Raw genomic sequence first — 18974 nt, 5'->3', positions numbered from 1 at the left:
AAACCAGATAGGCTCAGTGTTTTCAGCAGCCATGGAACGTGGTTGTAGAAACCCAAGGGGCTCTGGAAGAATGTTCCAGTGGGTTCCAAGTACACATCCATGTATGTCCACATCAATGGGCAGGACTGAAACGGCTTCCCTTCCTACAGGGAGTAGAAGAATGAGGCAGAAACCACATAAAGCAAATCCCACAAACTCACAGGGAAATCTCAGTGAGATAGGAATTGAGACATGGCAGAATTAATTACACTTGTGAAACGAAGATCCAACATGAGATTTGCTACAGGAACCTGATCTAATCTGTAGGACTCAATGTTTTACTCTTGATATCAAAATGTAAACAAGGGCACATCAAATATATTAAACAAGAAATGATGTGCAATTAAAGTAGGGTTTTGGTGGACATAATCTAAACACTGTGCAAAACATAAATATTTGCATCTTTTTCCATTTCCCTCATGGTTCAAGTGAAGTCCTTACATGGAATGATAAGTCAGATTTATTCCTGGGACTTCTACATCTGGCCTCTGGCCCTCCCTACCCCTGCACATCACAACATACCTCTTGGCCCAGCATTTGGGGACATTCATCTTGACGTGATCTTCATTCCTGTCACTATTCATTGCCAGCTGGGACCAGTTCTAGGAGTAATAGACTCTTAAAAAAAAAAAAAATCCCTAACTAGGTTCGAAAGTATCATATTGGTGTACCAGAATAAAGAATATTTTAAAACCAAAAAAAAGTTTCTTGTTCTTTATTTATTTCCTGGGACATATTTATTTTTCATAAAGTTGTTTAATGTTGTTGCTATCTCAGACTTTAGGCCTGATATAATTACTTTGAAACCCACTGGTATCCTGTCTCCTTTGGAGTAGCTGAAACTTCCTTCCCTCTGTGATTGTGATATGTCCCATTTGTTCTTATCCCACTAACCCCAAACCCAATGCCAAGCAGCTGCTGACCACACAGTCAATGGGGGTCAACATCATGCTCATGCAAATGAGCTCCTTTGATCAGTCAGACTTTTAAAAAGTATCTAATGTGTAAGCCCCACAGGAGCACCCAGGGGAGAAGAACCTGGACAAATGCACAGTCCCCAGGTTCTGTTGACTCTGTCTGCCTCTGTCTATCTTTCTCTGGCCCTTCTAACCCATGAATTGAACTGCCTGCACCTCTGGACTCCCTGTCTGTCACCTTCTGCACCCCTAAGCTCCCTGGGATATAAGGGCAATCATATTTTTTCTGTTTTATGAATAGCCATTATGATTCCACTTCCTCCTTGAAATACACGTTTGCACCTGAAATACACGTTTGCACCTGAAATACACGTTTGCACCCAAATTTTCTCCCATGGGGTCCTTCTAGAGAGAGTCCTCAAAACCTAACTAGAAAGAAACCATAACAAGAGAAATCACAATACAATTCCATTGGAAAGCACCATCCTTAGAGAGTGGCCTTTCAGAACATGGTGCAACTCATACACATTTGGGTGACATATATCATGTTTTTTGATCCACTTAAAGAATGTATATTCCAATATTCCTTTCAAGTAAGAAATATAAAAGTGATATTTGTTAAAATTCTCTGGTTTTGTCCTCAGCAGCACGTTAGTCATGCAATGAGGAGTTATTGAACACTTAATGGTGCCAGGACTGGCTGCACATTAGAGGAGAAATAGTGAGCAGAAGAGTATATGATAATATTTGTGTGTGGAAAACCTCACAATTGGTTGCAAACTGATTAGAGGGTAAAACAGATAGAGAAAAAAATATATATATAAGGCAACTGGACATCTAATTAATGAATAATGGAAAAGTGCAAAACCCACAGGACTTGACATTAAGAGAGAGGAAGGAGGTAGGAAGGATGCCTCCTAAGTGTCTCACTGCTGAAGAGGATGACTTTCTAAAGAGAGCTTCTCACAATTGTCAAATAAGTACTGAAAAAAATTACCAGCCTCTCATTGGGATGGGCCATTGCCAAAGGCTCTTGGCCTATCTCAAGTTTTCACGCTCGAAGACTCAATCAACTTCTAAACTCCCTAATTACACCCTCATATTTTAAGCCTATTACAGAAGAAATTCAAATCCCATGGGTGTTTGTCCACAGGCCACAGCTGACTCAAGATAAGCCAGCAGGAACAAGCTACCTCCAAGCACAGTGGTTCTTGAACATATTTAAAGCTTGATGATTTAAGAGAGAAGGTGACTAATAAACATCTCAGAGTTCTTTCCAGATGGAAAACAAAGATTTCCTTTTTCTGATTTCCCCATAAATTTGTCATTATTTGGCAGAAATGGCCAAAATAAATGCACCAGCCTTCAAAAGAACCAGCGTCGTAAGAGACCAGATAGCAGCAAGATGAATCCACTTGTCTCTGCAGAGATGCGCAGGAAGGGGAGGGCGGGCACTGGGGATAATGAATTGCATCATTTCTTTGACCTCAAGATAAAAGCAAATAAGAGAAGCAAAATGTGCCACTCACCAGGCTATAAAAATGAAACCTGCCACATGGGCTCTGATCTATAGTGTGGATTCCGTCTTTGCCAGAGAGCTGGAGTATTTCCATCAGAATGCCAGCTTTCTTGTCCTGTCTACACTTCTTTGAGAAAGAGGAATGAGATTAGACAATAGGGAAAAAAAGGGAGGGGATTCAGTTTAATTTAATTTAGCTAATTTATCAGGCTATGTTTGCTGACTTTCTTCAGATTTCTGAAAGGAGGAAACAAAACCAATCCCAGCCAGCCTCCACCATGACAACCTCAGATGCAGCCTTTTCCTCCTGCTCAGAACAGCCCTGGGGGATGCAATCGCTTCCTAAGATTTAGGTGAGGATTCCAGAGTTTGGCACATTTATCAAGTTATCCGGGATTGGAGAGTATTAGGACCTAACTTGCAATCTGGCAGCAGGGCTCTGATGATTATGAGCGACTTCTCTCTCCTCAGTAGGAGGTGCTGTGTGGAATGCAGAGCTGGGCACTAATAACAAAGGTTCATAAAACAAGAGGAGAATGACACAAGATGACTTGCCCTGGAACTTAAGTCCAGGTGATGCACCTTGCAAAGCAAGGGCTTCATACCTGAAAGCCTGGAGATGTGAAGCAAAAAAGCATGTGTTCTTTGGAATCCTACAGACCCCAGTCTGTGTCAGCACTCACCCCTACTTGCTGTGTGACCTTGAACTAATTGAATATAGCTGCAGAAGCCTTATGTAAAAAATAAATTTCCACCTCTCAAACAGTTTTGTGAGGATAAAAATGAGATGATGTGATTAAATTACCTGACAATGTGTCTGGTACACAGCATCTGCCCCCAAAATGCCAACTTCATGCCACTTCAAGTTAGACACACTCTACAATGGAAAAATTGAAGAGAGACTCATTAACCAAGGTACTGTCCAAGATGCAAGGTGAAAGCAACCATGATGAAAGATTTAGAATCCACATGTATGTATGCATGTGCCTACGTATGCCCACACAGATTTGAATTTTATATTTGTTAGAAACGATTTCATTTTAAACCCTTATTATAGTTACATCTATCAGAGACATAGTTAGCTGGTGCTCTACTAATAAACTTTAAAAAAAAAATTTCCAGTTAGTGTCACCAGCAGGATGGTTGAATCATTCATACAGATTTCCATCCCAGCTCCCAGGAAGAGCAAGTGCAAATGTAGCAATTAGCAGAATGCGGCACCCGGCTTCAAAACCTTACCTGTCATTCTTCTGATCACAAAGCCAAGGCTCACGCACTGTTTTGCAAAGATATGGTCTTCCCGGCAGTGGTTGCTATGCTGAGTCTTCATTGCTATAATTTAATTTAAATAGATACTGAGATTTTTACCTGTCCTTTTCCTTCAATGCCACAGTCATTTTTTAGTAAAGTAGTTAAATCTCTGAAGAGACTATGATATCTGGGATTCCCCATAAATGAGCTCTGTTTCCATGAGCTGTTCATTCAACTCCTTGAAGACTCAAGCTTCACATACAACATGAGGATAATCACAGCAACCACCTCATCACAGGGCTGTGTAGGAATACAGTGAGGCAGTTCAGGCAAACTCTAAGGTGTGTACAGTGTGAGAATCGGGTCTCAATGAAATTATTGTTATTTATAACTGGTAAAACTTTTTTTTTTCAATTGCAAATGAAAAAGGCCTGAGCAAGGAGCTTTCCTCCCATAGAGCCTTCACAGTTCCAAGATTGCCTCTGATTGAAACAACCTGGGTTACTTGCTTCCCCCAAATAATGACTGATGCTAGAGGAATTTGCTGCTTTGATTGACCAATTGTGGTAGGCAGAGTAACAGCACCACAAAGACATATATGTCCTAATCCCTAGAATTTATGTTACCTCATGTGATTTTGCAGATGTGATTAAATTACATTTTTTTGTAAGTATGTGTGTGCGGTATGGGGGATTGAACCCAGGGCCTTGTGCACTCAAAGTCATTCTGCGGTAGTGGCATTGAAGTCTTTTGGAGCACAGAGAGCACTCTACCGACTGAGCTATATTCCCAACCCTAAATTACAGATTTTGAGATGGGAAGGTAATAATGGATTATCTGCGGGGGGTCTAAGATAATCACAAGAGTCCTATAAGAAGAAAGCAGCAGCGTGCAAGGTTAGAATGCAGAAGGCAATGTGACAATGGAAACAGATTGGAGTGAGGTGACACCAGCCAAGGCCTGCCAGATCCTGTGTGAGTTACCAACGCAAGGAGCCGACTCCTGACGGGATGCATTAGGAACCAGCTCCATGCCAGTGGCCACTGTGATTGTAGCACCATGAAAACCGTTTTGAACTGTCCACCACCGGGACTGTAAGCAGCTCAGCTTGAGGCAGTGTGTCAAAGTGCATCAAGAAAACACATACACCATCCTTGGGTCAGGATCTTCATCCATTCTGGGCTCAGAACACTGGGACAAGAAAGGGCCAGGCACTATTCTCCAGATGGAAAACAGATTCTGCTCCCAGGAGTGTGTACCAGGCAGGAAAGCCCATGCTGTCCAGTACCTCAGTGTGGGTTTGTTGCTGATGTCCGCTGTTGGTTTTCTTTTTGTAAATTCTGTTTCAATTCACAAAAAAATAAGATTCTTTTCTCTTTGAGTAGCTTGTCCCTCTGTACTTGTACACTGGATTCTCGAAAGGAGTGACTTTCTCTGTTCATCTTGGACCTGTGTGACTTTGGGATAACTATCGAGGGATAAGAGACCTGCGTGACCAAGCAGTGTGTGGTTTTCCCATTAGTGTTGACCTCACCGTGGAGAGGGGATCTGCCAGGAGTTGGGGACAAACCACACAAATGCAAAGCAGAGACAGGTCAGCTCGATGCCTGGCTTTTTTTCTTCCTCTTGTTCATCCTAAAGATCCCACTCTTCTCCAAGTCATGATTTCAGTCTGTGGAGGAGCAGTTTAGATGAACTGAGTGAGCTCTGAGCTGTCTCCTGGTTCCACGATTCAATAAGTCACTCTATGGTAGTGGCATGGAGGTCTTATGGGGGAAATAATATTTGAGGAAATAATATTCAAGAATTCATGAGTTGGGAATGCTAGGACCACGTTAACAAAAGCTGATCCAGAAATCAGAAGCACTGCATGCCTGAGCCACCCCTCCACCACCACCTAGTTTTCTCATCTGTAGCAATAGAATAACTGAATCCTTAGCACACACATTAGCAGAATTAGTGAGAAAATGAACTGAGGAAAAGGGTTATCTTTCTAAGAATGGTATATGATGTGTTAAAATCATCTGGGGAATTGTTTTTAATTGCAAACGGAATAATCTTGGAGATCCCATGTCCACATTAATTCTGTCCTTCTAAATAGCAGCTTTGATAATTTGATGAAGGCACCGTAAGTGAGTGATTCCTATTCATCCTTATCTCCCAAGGCACCCAAAAGCAGGGTCTGAAGGATACGCAGCTTCCTTTACACTTTTCTGTCTGGTCCTGGATACCATTCTACGCCCTGGTTTTCTGTGGGTGGGGACTCACTCAGACTGGAGGGGCACACAGCTCTTTTAACTTGTGGGCTCTTTCTGGACCAGCGTGCAGACACAAATACGAGAACACTCCCAACATGAGGTAGCATCAGCCTGATGGGCTATAGAGGTCTCAGATCCTCAGAGCTGGAATCCCAAGTTCCCCCAGAAAAGTGCACTCCAGTGAGAAGTCAAAATCTGCAGGCACAACCTGCCCATGCCTCCTAGTGAGATTCTGGCCACCGCATCACATGTGGCAGGTTCAGGAATCCAATTTTCCCTGACAAGTCAGCATCAGGCCCTGACAGGACAGGCTACTTCATCATCTGTCTGGCAAAGAGGGACAGACCGTGTTGTCAAGTCATAATGGCCCATGGAGGTACGACTCCTTCCTGGAATATTTATCATCTCGTGTCCTATTGGGCCATTGACAAGTCATTTCCTGACCTTTCCAAAAATGAAGCCACCTTTACTTGTTGTGGTGTCATTGTTGCTATTTATCACCCAAACCACAAGTCCAAATCCTCAGGAGATTGAGCAATCCAGCATAGGAGCAGAGACTAGAAAGTCAGATTAAAAAGAACAATCAGAGAAAATAAAATGTCTGCTTTATCAAATAAAGTAATCTTTTTTTTTTTTTTTGGTGGTGGTGTTGAGCGCCTTGTGAATGCGAGGCAAACATTCTACCAACTGAGTTATATCCTCAGCCCCCCAGCAAATAAAGTACCTTTTAAAAGGAAAGATAATACAAAAAATTAGACTATTCCATGATTCTTATAAGTAAAGGAAGGCTCAGAATAACTACATTTAAATGACTACTTCATGATAAGACCTATTCACAACTTGATAGACAACAAAATTTAGGAACATGGTTGGTTTTATAAATGAAAAAGGAAATTGGGACAAAATCTAGAACCCACTCCCCGTAATATGAATTCCACCAGCTCAAGTTTATAATTGAGAAGAAAAAGTTCTTCTTCCCTGTCTGGAACAGCCAGAGCATGGCTCTTGGCTTAAAGAGCATTTTCACCCTCCAGCAAAACACTCAGGGCCTTCTAGCAGGACACATGTTCCCAGCCCTGGAGAGGGATTGATCCACGTCACCCTGGTCACGGGTTTAGAAAGTGACTCACTGTGGGGGGTGAGCACTCTTGGTCATCTCCTCAGGACAGAGAAACACCCCCCATAGGATCTTGGTGTGCCCATGTCAATGACAAAAATGAAATGGGCAAAAAAAATATTCCAGAATAAGGGGACTGTTGGGCCAACAATGCCATGGACATACTGCAGAGGGGCATGGTTCTGAAGTAAGAGATCACATCTGGGGAGTCTAAGGTACACATTCCAAAGTCCTGGGAAGTCCATTACATTTTCAAACTCAAAATAGGTGGTTGTGAAGACCTCAGAGCAAGCACAGACTCATTTATATATTCTTCAGACATTTGCTGGTGCTAAAATAGAAGGAAAAAAATAAGAATAAGATATGATCACTACCCTCAGAGTTTACTGTCTGCCAGGGGAAACAGACAAGTGTACTAATGATGTCAGTACTCTGATGTCAGTACATTAACGAAGGACCATAGAGGGCAGTGTTTTTCATGCTGCATCTTGAGTCCCATTGACAGGTCATTAAATCAATTTACTGGGCTGCAGATGGCATTGTGTTTTTTTGTTTTGTTTTGTTTTGTTTTGTTTAATAATGAAACAGGCTAGACTATATTAGTGTGCCATGCACAACAATAAGAGTACGAGTTTAGAGAGACAATTCTGCTCTAGTTCTCTGGAATGTGATGCGTGCATAGGTTTGGCTTTTACCATGTCATCTGGGAAAGATATTTCATACTTAAATTTCATATCATCAAAAATATTTGAAGACCACCAGCACAGTGTGAGTGGGGACACAGAGGAGTGGCATCTAGATACACTTAGGAGGAGGCAGAAGAGAGAAGGATTTCCCAACAAAAGAGCTCTCTCTCTCTCTCTCTCTCTCTCTGAATGTTGGAGGAAGAGCAGTTATTCTAAGAAAAAGAGCAGCTCATGGGAAAGAAGTCAAGAACTGAGGAGGCAGGGCAGTTCAGCAAAGCTGGGACAGGTGGAGCTGGTGAGGGGTCCTGCCTTCTGGCTGGAGTCCCATAAACTACCATCCCAGGACCAAGATCTGAGGGTGCAGAAAGGCAAGATGAAACCAGTCCTTAAAATAGAAGCTCTACAAATTCAGAGATGTCAAATATCATTTTTCTTTAGAGAACCGGAGAAAGCTTCATGAAGCGGGGAACCTCCTGGAGTTACTGTGAATATGTCATAGTTTTCCTTCAGAGATGAGCCCTGTGGCATTTGTGTGTTTAAATGTGGAAAGTTGGTGAGCAGAGGAAGACATCCCAAGGAAGTCAGAGCCAGAGAAGGAGCAGAGGCGCTGAATCAGCACACACCTCCCTGGCCCGACTGTACAAGCCAGTTGAGTGAGTTCTCCCTTCCATGACAAAAGCAAAATACGACTCACTATTTGACACTGTCAAACATGCACAATGAGGCTGGCATCTACAGTCAGGCTGGCAGGCTTCAAACCCACTTCCTTGCTGTGTGTCTTAAGTGTAGAGACCTGGTTCTTCCGTGCATCCACATCCTCTTGGGTGAAACTAGAATTTGTAATCACAGGATTGTACGGCTGGGTGTTAGGTTTAGATCAGAGGTGTCCACCAGAAGCTCATGTGTGAGACAAAGAAAGAATATTCAGAGGTGAAATGATTCGTTTATGAGAGGTGTGACCTAATTGGTGGATTAATCCACTCATACGGATTAACTGGGCAATAAATGCAGGCAGGTAGGCTATGGCTAAAGGAAGTAGGTCACTGGTGGTAGGCCTTTGGAGTTTAGATTTTTGTCCTTGGTGAACAGAGCTCTCTTTCTGCTTCCTGTTTCAATGTCTTGAGCTGATTTCCTCCTCCATGCTCTTCAGCCATGATGTTCTGTCTCACCCAGGCCTGACTCAGAGCCTGGACTAAACCTCTGAAACAATGAGCCAAAATAAAATTTCTCTCCTCTCTGTTGTTCTTTTCAGGTCTTTGGGACACAGCGATGAAAAAGCTAACACACTCAGACTTCTCTTCGTGGAATAACTTGACCTTCTACTGCACATGATGCTGTCTGCCCTCAACCTTCATCAGAAGGTCCTTGGGGTCCAACATGGAGCTGAAGTTCAGGCCATGCTCTTGCCTGAAGTCCCCGATCACAGCACAGCATGGCACTATACCCACCTGGCCATATTCATCCAAGGTGGGCTTCTGCCGGGAGGATCTCCCCCCTGGGTCGGCCAAGATTTCATCAGATCTTCCTATAGTTGGAGGCTAACTCTGTCCTACCGGCTTCCTCCAGGATTCCCGTTCAGAGGTGTCAGGTCTGCTTTGTGCTCTGAGGCTTTCCCCACCCATTTCTGTTTCCTTCCCCTTTATCTTTCCTGGAAAAAAAAAAATTCCCAACTCTGTCTCTCCTAACACTGTGAGAGCCTCTGTGTCCCAGAATGGAGACAACATGGAAATGTTGGGCTGCTCCAGCTTCTCAGTCCAGATAAGTCCAATTGGTTTCTGTGGTTTTAATATCATTCCTATGTAAGCATTCTCAAATATGTGGCGGAGCTCTTTTTAGTCTTCCAAACCACAGACACATGCATTGGACCCCTACCTTGCATCTCTACTAGATATTCAACAGGAAATTTGAAGGGTCCAAATTCAGACCTTTGTATTTTTGCACCCTAATCTATCTGTCCTCCAATCTTGTTCATCTCAATAAACAACACTGTACTCCTGAATGCTCAGAGCAAACACTTGGGTGTCATCTTTGACTTCTCTCATCCCCCTAATAACCCACATCCCATCCATCTGTACAGCTGTGGGTTCCATGTAGAGTCATACAGACCCTGTTCATTCCTTCTCATCTGCACCAGTGCTACCTGTGCTCATACAGGAGACAACAGTCTCCTGGTTAGACTCCCCTTTTCTGTCCTTTTCTCAATGCAATCTGTTCTCAACCAAGCAGCCATAATATCCTTTTAAATGTAAACAAGGTTATTTTCTACACAAAATCCTCCAACAGCATCTCCTTGCAATCAGAATAAAACCATAATCCTCAAAATAGCTGACAAGGCCTTGCATGATAAGGCTCCTCCTTCCCGGTTTCCACTTCTGCACTCACCATTTTTATTCTAATCACACTGATTCTATTGTCATTCCCCAAATATTGCAGCAGCACGCTGCCACCTCAGCATTTTACACATGTGATTTTCTTGCTCACGACGTTCTTTTCCCAGATAGCTGAATGGCTCCCTCCCTGTTCAACTTAGATCACATAGTTAACCTTAACCCACAAGATGGTGGCATTAGGAGATGGTGCCCTGCAGAAGGTCATGCACATGGATCCCTCATATGTAGATCAGTGCCCTGACAAGAGGTCCACACAGCTAGAAGGCACCATCTATGTACCATCAAATGGGATCTCACCAGACAATGAATCTACCAGCACCAAGATCTTGAACTTCTCTTCAACTCTGAAAAAGAAATATCTGTTATTTGTAAGCCACCCTATGTTATTTTGTGACAGTAACTCAATCTGGGACACCTTCCCTGCCCTCGCAAGGCAAAATTGCATTGCCTGACACTCTTTTTCTCTTCCCCATTGAACTTATTTATAATACTTTTAACATGTGAAAATGACTGATAATTTCAGTATTGGTCTCCCTTCTCCTCTACTAGAATACCATTTCTGGGAGAATTTATACCTTTTTATTCTGTTGTATTCCTGACACCGAGGGCAATGTCTGCATGAGGCAGGGGTCCAGAGAATGACGGGTGCACAGATTAACCAGTTAGGATAATAGTAATGCCGACCATGCACAGGGATTGTGACTCCAATAATCAGTGTAAATTACATAACACACTGGCTGGCCCATAGAAAGCACTCACCCGCCAGGAGATTGCGTTAACAATATCATCCAGTTTTAGTCATGACTCTTTTATGTAAGGTGGACTTATAAATCTCAGGATCTGTTCTGGGGACAAAGCTTGATGGCAATGATTAAGTAGAAACCACAGAGTCCAGACATCTCACTATAAGGCAATATATTTAGAGTCTTTAGCAGAAAATTTTAGGGTGTCACAACTCATGGAGGTAGAAATGATCATGATTAATCCACAAAAATGAGAACTCTAAACAGCTTAGCACACTGCTCATGAACACATTGTACTATAAACACTGCATGGTAGAATTCTAGTAGGAATGTCAATCTCTTCCTCAGTAGCGGGAGAACATTTAGCAGGTGTAACTGAGAGACAAGCCTATTTGGTTAGGCTGGATTCTCCTCTTTCATTGCTTAAGATGAGGAACTGTGTGTACTTTTCAACAAATAAATTAGGAATCTCTACAAGGTCAAAGTCATGTGTTAGACAAAGAGGAGGCAGAGCTAACAAGACAGGCCTGATGAATATCTTCAGAGAGCTGCACTTCATCACAGAAGAGGGAAATAAAGAAGGAGTTGCAGTAGGAAAATTGTCACACTCTGGATCTGAAAAGTTCTCCAAAATCTCATGAGTTGTAGACTTGGTCCCCAGTATAGCAACGTTCAGAGGTGGGGCTTTTAGAAAGTGATTGGTCCATGAGGGCTCTGACCACGTCTCTGGACTAGTCCACTGGTGGATGAATGGTTTACTGGGAGGTGGGAACCAGTTGGAGAAAGTAGGTAACTGAGGGAGATACCAGGAGGGTGTGTCTTCTCCCCAGTTCCCCCGCACCTCCACAACCACCCCTGCTGTCTCTGCCTTCGTGCTGCCATGAACTGAGATGCTTTGCTCCACAACATCCTTCTGCCACGCTGTTCTGCCACACCTCAGGCCCAGGGCAATGCATGCAGCAGCACAAAGTCCTAAAACTTTGGAGATGGTGAGTCAAAACAAATCTTTCCTCCTCTAATTTATTTATATCAGATATTTGGGTCCCAGTAAGAAAAATCTAACACAGAGATGTTAAGAGTTCTAGGAGTAGAGGGTACTCATGATAGAAACCACTAACTTTACTTGGAATGGGGATTATGGAGGAAGGTCTCTCTTGGCATCTAAGCATTTGGGAATATGTGTGAAGTTATCATGATAAAAAATTGTTGATTTTAAGAAAACTCCTTGCAATGGAGTCATCCCAGTAGAGACAGCAATGGTTCTTATTAGATGGGAAATGAGGAAAATGGCTTGGAGCATGGAGACAACACAAGACCTCAAGGTCTTGTAAGTTCTGAAAGTTATTCTTGGAGGCAAAAGGAGGCTTACCTGCCGTGTCACATAGGCTGCTTGACAATAATGAGCTGTTTCTCAAAGCCTTATTAGGCTGCAAAAAAAAAAAAAAAAAAAAATCCTTAGTCCGTCTAAAACATGCTCAAAGCTAACATTAAATATTAATGAAGAATTGTTTATTTTTCAACAATACACTCCGAAAATTTCTTCTAATCACTTTGAACCCCAGCCAGGACTTCCCTCCATCTTCATGGCCCTGAAGCTCTCTTTCTCATTCAATTCCACTCAGCTGCCCAGCTGGCCTGGGCTTCGTGTACTGACCTCATTTCTTGGCTGGGGTCTATGCTTACTCTCCCTCCTTTTCTGGAGACGAGTAATTTGCTATTGGAGATTGAGTTGAACCCTTAAAGGGAACTCCTCCAAATACCATTACCTTGGGGACTGAGGCTTCAGTATATGAAGACTGGTAGGACACAAGCATTCAGGCCATAGCAGCATATAAACATGAAAAGAGAATTTACAGTACAATACAAATTGCAAAGTTCCCACAATGATGAGCGAGGTACCCAAAGAGTGTTACAGGAAATCGAGAGATGAAGAGGCCATCAGAGTCTCCAGGGCATCTCAGAGCAAGAAGAACTTGAGCTAGGCTGAGAAAGGTTAGTAGAATTCTGGGCAAGAGCTGGATTCTAACCCAGGGAAGATCAAGGTGGCAGAGTGAGTGAGGAGTCCGTCCATAGGGAATAACACCAGCAATGACTGATTGAAGAACCCTGCAGTGTCCTGGGGATCGAAGAGGCTCTGGTCTGTCCCTCTCTGCATGCATACTTAGTCTCATTCATTCATTCCAATGGAGAGCTAGCTTCTCACAGGCTTTGGGGATAAGATTTTAAATCAAATCAAGGGAACAAAAAATATTTAAAGAAGAAAAGCTTGAATCATTATACTCAGCTATTTTTTTATGGTTTAAATTATTTAACTCTAAAGCTCAAGAAATTGCATATTTAAGTGCCTAAGTAGTTTTCTTCCAACTTTTAATTAACCTCTTCTGCCATTTCTCTTTGAGAGAAATTGAAAAATATTTTCATAGTCCAACCAAAGCTTATTTTATAAAAGAATTACACAAATTTGAAAGTCACTTACAGTAATCTTTCAAAACATGTGATGTTTATAGCTGAATCCAGTCAAATTGTATTTATTTCTTATCAGCCTTAGTTATCTAGGCAGAGTTGTCTTATTAATAAGATGCAGACAAAGCCTGGACTTCCCGTGCAATGGTGGAAGCCTACAGTGATTTAAAAATGATTTTCTCTAATCAGGCTGCATCTCGTTAGTTGTGATTCCTTTCTTTTGTATTCTGATGTTTGCAGATACTCTTTTGTGGAAGCATTATTTGAATACATCCTCCCAAGTGTGCACCCACCTCTTCTTGAAAATTATTCTTCCTTTGCTCTTCTGGTTTAGAGCAGAGAATTTGTTCATTAAGCCTAAGGTTAATCTCAATAAAGAAAAGGAAGTTTCTTTTTTCTTTCTGCCCTTCTCACCTGTCAGCAAAATAAGACTTTGCTTCTTTGCCTAAAAAAAATAGTTCTATGGCCATGTCATTCAATTTTCACTTTGATGGAGGTAGGGGAAGTCATCTACCCTCCTAGAATCCCAGAATAATTAGGCTCTTACACTCCCCAGGATATAAAGTCACCAGAAGTGATTTGTGACCTTATTAGTCAGGGTGGGCAAAGTCATGCAACAGTAACAAATATTAGAATCATGTTGGCTTAGCATGACAAAGGTGACTTCCTCCCACACACAAAGTCTAATGCTGCCTGCCCGGGATCAAGCGCTGCTCATCTTATAGGCACCTAAGCATGCTGATTCTGGAATCGCTTCAGCACAAGGAGGGAAAAAGAAAACAAGCAAATCAGCCTCACCAGAAGTGACATTTGTCATTTTGCTTATACTTCTTTGGCCATAATGAGACACTTGACCTCAACCTAAGGGCAAGGAAGATCGGGAAGTGAAGAGGACACTTGGAATATTTGGAAAGCAATTCTATTCCTGCCTCAGAGACATGGATGATTGCAATTGGTTCTATATTAAACCAAGTTGAGAAGCACATGGAAAATGGGAGATTTAATTCATTGAAAACATTTTCAAGAACTCCCCCGGAGCACAAAATAGACATCTTTTAGAGACAGAGAACACTTTCTGAGTGGCTTGCCACCTTCCAGCAATAAGACCTTTGGCACCTCCCATCGACACTCTGAATCTCAGTATCTTCATCTGTGAAATGGAGAGAACAGTGACAGAGCAAGGCAGTGGAGAGAGCAGAATTGATGGCTGCAAAGTAACTAGCAAAGCTAAAGGCAAACGGTCCTCAAGTATCCAAATTTAAAAGTAGTGCTTAGTATTGTTATATTTTAGTGATAGTAATAAAATAAAATATCATTATCATCATGGAAAATAATTAATTGGTTGTGTTATATTGAATTTACCAAAAATAATGAAAACAATTTTGAAATATAAGTATCTCTGAGACCTCCCAGTTGAGTTCAGAAGCAGCTTCGACCTGGCATTTAATTGACTTTTAATAGAAAATGGAATAGATTATTACCTTTAGAAGTTCTCATTTCAGATGAAAAAAAAAGAGAAGCTTTTAGAGTAATTGCAGAAAATTTTAAAGGGGCCTCAGCAAAAACGGAGAGGTGAGTTTCCATGGTGATGTCTCCACAACACAATGCGAAGGGAAGCACAGGAAGGGGGTATTTAATGAGCACTTACATGATGCTGAGCAGTGGCTTGGTACTTCATCTCCAATATGGTCTGAAACACAGGAAAAGGTTGTGAGATCAGTGAGATCCTTACAGTGTTCTGGACAAACAGATGCAAAGGACTTTCCTGGGCAACATTTAGAAAGTACCCCAAGTGGGACACAAGCCCCCCTTGCGGTTGCTTGTGCCGGGTTCTCCCACACCACTAGGTTTCCTGCAGTTGCATCTTCCCTCCGTGCCCCCTTGCTGAAGGCCCCTCGTTTCCCTGGCTTTAGTCCAGGCTTTGTGCCAGCCTTTCTCAGGCAGCTCTGGAGTTAACCCACAAACCAGTGTCTCCAGCACAACCCCTCGCTGGCTCACCGGGCTCTGTCCTTGGATGCTGGGCTCCACCTTCTAGAGGAAGCCCATGGTAAAAATGCGGGTGAGGGTTTGTGAAGGATGGGCTGGGCAAGAAGCATCAGGGATGCCAAGGCAGGGGAAATTTGATGGGGAGCAGAATTCTTTGAGGATCTGTAAGGGTCTCCCCATGATTCCTTGTTAGTTGATTAAAGAAGAAGAATAGCAGGGCAGAGGTGAGGACAGAGACACTTTGGTTGTATTGTCAAATTGAACATTAGCAGCAAAAAACAGGTGGATGTCTCATGTTTCTGGGCTGACACATGAGCAGGACCCACTCCTGCTAGAGCACTCCTGCCAGGGAGAAGACCTGAGACTTGTCATGAAGAAGCCTCACCCAAAACCACGTTGAAGAACATTCTACAGTGGTGCCGGATTCTTCAGCAACATCTGGAAATGGGGCAGACTGAGCAAGCTTTCAGATTCAAGGAGACTAAACAGACTTGGTCCCTACATGAGCAGATCCGACACCAGAGGGGTAGTGCTTGCACGTTATCATGACAATTGACAAACAGTGGGATGAGGATTAGATGAAAGTATTCTCTCAATTTCTTACCTGCAATAGCACTGTGGTTTTTGAAAGAATATTCCTATCCCTAGTGATTACATATGGAAAAACTAACAGGTAAAAGGGCAGGATTAAGCAATCCATTTTTCAAATGGTTCAGAAGAGCAATTACAAATTTTAGGGATGTAGTTGGTAATGTAGTTCATTCGTAGAACATATGCTTAGTATGTACTATACACAAAAGGCAATTTTGGAATCTAAAATTTACATGCACATTGCTATTATGTATGTTTTTTTCATGTGCCTATCTACATCTATCTATACATCTTTCTATCTTTATGTACACAGAAAGGATGATATACAGATCTAGCAAAAGGTTAAATATTCATAAATTTGGAGAAAAATATATAAAGAAGTTTGAGAGACAAGACAGACACCAACAAAGAGAGTTTTACCAGGAATACAATGATCAATAGAAGAAGCTTAGATAAACCAAAGTTCCTATCAAAAGCTGGCAATTACTGTGTGTCCACTCTCTGCTGTGGGTTGTCCTAAGCAAGTCTCCAGTGTTCTTTCTGTAATTTTCATAGCTCTGAATATGGAAATTGTGTTTTCCTTTTTCATGTTCAGATTTAAGGAATGCAGAGGCGGATGAACGGCCAGGCAGGAAGAAGTGAGGCTCCAAGCTTTAGGGGTTCACAGTCCATAGGGAGGCAGAGGAGAAGGTCAGACCCACAATTGTGTACCACGGTGCAGGGTGGCAATACGGGTGAGTTCTTCCAGCCAGTGTGACAGAACACCTGCTAGCTGGCTGTCGTGGGGCTAAGCTCTTCCCAGGCCCTGCCCCCTCAGAACTTTCAGTGCAGTGCACGTGACTGTCACGGCTGTGCCTATCTGATAGCACATAGTGGGACCAACAGATGCAGATGAGCGGGGTAAGGATGCTCCTAGGAAGAAATAGGAATATATATATATATATATAAGAAGGAATGACACGAAATCTATCATCCCTGAGTTAGAAAGGCCCAGCACCCAGAGAACCCACTAACTGGTGAATGTAGAATAAACATGATCCATGTGTGCTCTTTTTTGGGTGGATTCCATACTACTCCTGAATGAATCTCTGCCTGAGCCTGTGAGAGAACACGTTGTCTTCCCTTCTGCAGTTCCCAGCAGCCCAGTGAGATGAGCCAGTCTAGCAGGTTAATGGCTGTGATTCTTGCAGGCCCTCAGAGCAAGTGGGCAAGCTCCAGCAGGCCTTCCCTTGACCGATGTGGTGGTGAGAAGAATCTGGGGACGGCTGCCTGGTGACTCTCCACAGACATGGGGGTTGCTGTGTTGGGCTCACAGATTAGAGGAAATGCCTTGTTAAGGAAGCCACTCAGAGGTCCCTCCCCACTCCTACAGCCCACACTTTTTCAGTCTCCTTTCCCACAGGGGACCACAAAGCCCCCTTCCCAATGCTGCACCCTAGGCTTTGCTCTTGCAAACAGATGCCTTGCAAAGCTACAAGCAGCCCAGGTAGGCAGGAGCAGGAGTCCTCTGCCTCTTCCCAAGACTGAGAACCTCACAGTAACAAAACCCTGAGCCTCCCTTTTCCTGGGGGCTTCCCCTCCACCATCTCATCAGGTGGGGGAATGTGAGAGACCCTTGAAGGTAAAATATTTAGAGTTTTCCACGCTCCATTTGGGGAAGCCTATGGAATCTGGAAGAGGCTGGAGCTGCTCCCACAGAGAGGGGCTCCCACCAGCCTAGGCCTCTGTCCCTTCCCTCCTGCTGGGTGGGGGGTACCAATCCCTGCTGCTGGCTTGTGCTCACTCCACATATCATAGTCCCAGGTGGCAATTCACCTGAGAAGTAGATATCTCTGCCGGGGGGGAAAAGTTTGAAGATCAGTTTTGATATTTTCTTTTTGTTGATTAAAGGAGCACAGGCTCAGAGAGGGAAAATCATTGCCTGCATTCACAAAGGTAATTAGCGGCAGAGGAGGAACAAAGACCTAGCCTTGGGTAGGATTTCACTTTCCACTCTGGGGCATGCAGGCGATCTGTCTGCCTACTCTGAGCACAGTGAATGTAAAGGCCTAAAGATTTAACCCAAGAAGTGAGAAACGATGAAATAAAATCCTGAAAGCTGGGTTTCTAGCATGTTTCCACCCTCTCCTCTTGACCCCTCGGGCCTACTACTGTCTGAACCCCAACACGGAGGTGTGATAGGAAACCTGGCATCTCCTTAGGGCTCTGCCCCTGGCTCCAGTGAGCTCCCTGAGCTGCCACCTTTGCCTGCCTGGTCCTCGCCTTCCCCTCCAGAAACTACTTTGGGGGCAGAAGTTCACCCCCATCCCTTCTGGCTCTATGATCTCCTGTAAAGAAATGTTGAGTAACATTTACTCCTGTCTCGACAAAAAGACTGAACATGAGGCTAAACCAAAGTCGTGGATGGGAGCATTTGCTTATAATGAAAAATGATGAAGAATTATAACGTTCAAGTTGCTTCCAGCTGTTGTCCTGGGGAACACAAGGGACACAAAGTCAGACCCCAGCGAAAGGGGATGAGCCATAGCGGTCAGTGTGCACCAGGAAGCAGTACTAATGGGCCAATGGGAGATAAGTGTGAGCATGTGCATGTGTGTGTACATGTGTGGTACACACGAGTGGTATATAACTCATTTGACTCCTGAGTCCTAAACCCCAAGAACCAGAGAGCCACTGCTATAAGTCACAGAAGACAGAATGTCCTCAAAGGCATGAGGGTCCTTTGAAAAGGCAAACTTAGTATTCCCTAGTCCTGAGCACTCCAGTTCTGTGTAACAAAGCTGGCCTGAAGACATGCTCCTGGAGGCCACCAGATTGACAGCCTGCGTGCCACCTGGTGGGGGTGGGGCAGGAGGAGAACCCAGAAGATGGCAGCCTCTGCCCCAGCAGCTCCAGGAGGGCACAGGAACCAGGCTGCAGAATTGCTCAGCAAGTCCAACACAGTTTTAAACACTCTCTTCCTCCTGCAGAGAAAACGGATGTTGCCTTCAATAGCTCCTCCAATTTCCGTCACC

Source organism: Ictidomys tridecemlineatus, chromosome 9, assembly GCF_052094955.1.
Source record: "Ictidomys tridecemlineatus isolate mIctTri1 chromosome 9, mIctTri1.hap1, whole genome shotgun sequence".
NCBI lineage: Eukaryota > Metazoa > Chordata > Mammalia > Rodentia > Sciuridae > Ictidomys > Ictidomys tridecemlineatus.
Note: the sequence above shows the minus strand (reverse complement) of the source record.